Raw genomic sequence first — 2749 nt, 5'->3', positions numbered from 1 at the left:
TATATCATCTATACTCTATATACTTTATACTCTATACATAATGATAAAGACCACCAGAGCAGTTTACTTTTATTTATCAAAGCCAGCAATACATCTGCACTGTTATATGTGAGATGCAAGAACCCTGATTACCTTTCTCTTCCATGAGATAAGCAACAAAGATTCTGCCTGACCACTGTATACAGACATGCTGAAGGAATTTCCAACCAACCATAGGCCTACTGATTTTAGAAAAAGAAAGCTGTCAGAGTGTCCAGTCTATCATCTAACCTACAGATTTTGGAGTAGCCTGCCATCACTATTGTATGAACCATTCATTTAATATAAATATCTCTCTGTATCTCTGTTAAGTAGAGGGCAGAATAAAAGCAGTATATATATGATAGAGGGATATAGAGAGTGTAGGAGAGAGAGAGAGGGGGGAAGAGAGAAAGAGAGAGTGGGACACAGAATTCAAGAGACATTATTGGTACTTTTCTCTGGAAAAAAATCTTAAGTAATATAATGACATTTGATTTATATTGATTAATAAAAAAAATTAAAATATATTAAGAAAAAGTTGTTCAGGGATATGCTTGTTTTGGAGATAGACTCCAGTCAGGCATGAGAACCTTTTTGGGATGATGGGAATGGTTTGTGTCTTGTTCATGGTATTTATACATAGGTATATATATTTGTCACAATTCAATAAACTCTTGAGTTAAAAAGTGTAAAATTTATTATGGAAATTACAATATATTTAAATCAGCCAGCATATAAAACAACAATAAGAACTGATAAAAGATGTAGGTACATAATTCATAGATAAAATAGTATTGTAAAAATGATCAAGAACATATGGAAGGATGTTCAATGGCACACAAGATAAGAGAAGTATGAATTAAAATTTTATTTAGATGTAATTTTTTCATTATTACATTGATAAAAATATAAATATAAATATAAAAACCACCCTTAACAACTACATTTGATAGTGGTGTATTAACAAGACTGTGGGTAACAAAGCACAAGGATGATAGACAGATTAGATTATAGATAGATATGTAGATAAATCGGTGATAGATACTATATTTTGATGATGAAAATTATTAGAATCCATATAAAGCACAAATTGTCAGCATTTGACAATATAATATATGTTTGCCTTTTGATATGGTAATTCCACTTAGCAGAATCATCCATAAGTTACCTCTCCATTTGTATAAAAGTACATAGAGCAGAGGATTTTTTGTGAATGGGAGGGAGCTGTTGACAGAGCAGAAGCATGATGGAGCTGCTGGAAGCAGGCAGTATAACACAGGTATATTTTACAAAAACTTTTATACAGTAAAATATTTCTTAGAAATAAAGTAAAGGTCCATGTGGAGATTGTATAAACTCTAGTACATCTACAAATAAGATTTTTACCTTTGGAAACCTTTAAATTATTTACACAGGTATAAAAATAAAATCAATGCAAATAGGGAAAAACTCTGAAATGGAATGTAAGGAGAAAATGAATTAATTGTATTTAAAATTCAGAATTCATAACATAATTATAAGGATAGGAAAAAAGAAACAAAAAAATCTGAACAAATTATTTTAACTTTGTATATTTAGCAAAGAAAAAGATCATATAAACAAAAAACAACTACTGAACTCTCTGAATAGGTTTGTTATTTGCCATGTTATAGGTTAGTCAAATTAATGATTCAGTTTCCGTCTTAATAAATTAGAGAAATAGTCATTAAGAAAAGACAAAGTAAGTCACAATGGCATGTTGTTGTTATTGTTAGGTGCCATCAAGTTGGCTCCAATTCATAGCAACCCTATGTACAACAGAATGAAACATTGCCCGGTCCTGTGCTAGCCTCATAATCCTTGCTATACCTCAGCCTATCATTGCAGCCACTGTGTCAATCCATCTGGTTGAGGTCCTTCCTTTGTTTTGTTGTCCCTCCATTTTATTAAGCATGATATCCTTCTCCAGGGAATGGTCATTCTTGCTTCCAAGAAACATTCCAGCTGCTCTTCTTACAAGATAGATTTATTAGTATCTTATTGGCAGTCCATGGTACTTTCAGTATTCTTCAGCCTATATCATGACTCAAAAACATCAACTCCTCTTTGGTCTTCCTTATTCATTGTCAAGCTCTTACATGCATATAAGGTGATTGAAAATACCATAGATTGGGTTAGGCACAGCTTAGTCTTCAAAGAGACATCTTTGCTTTTCAGTACTTTTAAGAGGTCTTTTGCACAATGACATATCACTAGATATTTATCAATATGGTTAAAATTAAGAAGACTGAGCATATAAAATATTGAAGCAATGGACCAATTGGCATTCTCATAAAGTTTTGGTGCAAGTGTTAAATGACACAGCACTTTGGAAAACAGTTTTGTAATTTTAGAACATTTATATACATACTATATGATCTAGTTATTCCACTTTATGTAAGTATCCACAACAAATGAAAGAATATAACCATACAAAGACTTATACACAAATGCACATAGCGACTTTATTCATCATAGACCCAAACTGGAAACAACCCAATGTTCACTGCCAAGTAAAAGGATAAACATGCTGTGGCATATACACACAATGGAACTACTTCAACAGTAAAAAAGAATGAACTACAGATACATGCAGCAACATAATTATGCTGAATGAACTAATCTTGATACTGAGTCATTTAATTTTTATAAAATTCTTGAAAATAGAAAATAGTCTACAGTGTTAGAAAGCAGATCAGTGGTTGCCAGG

This window comes from Orycteropus afer, unplaced genomic scaffold (assembly GCF_000298275.1).
Source record: "Orycteropus afer afer isolate SDZICR_OR568_19922 unplaced genomic scaffold, OryAfe1.0 scaffold00325, whole genome shotgun sequence".
In the NCBI taxonomy this organism is placed as follows: domain Eukaryota; kingdom Metazoa; phylum Chordata; class Mammalia; order Tubulidentata; family Orycteropodidae; genus Orycteropus; species Orycteropus afer.
The sequence above is the reverse complement of the archived record's forward strand: the minus strand, read 5'-3'. Positions refer to the sequence as shown.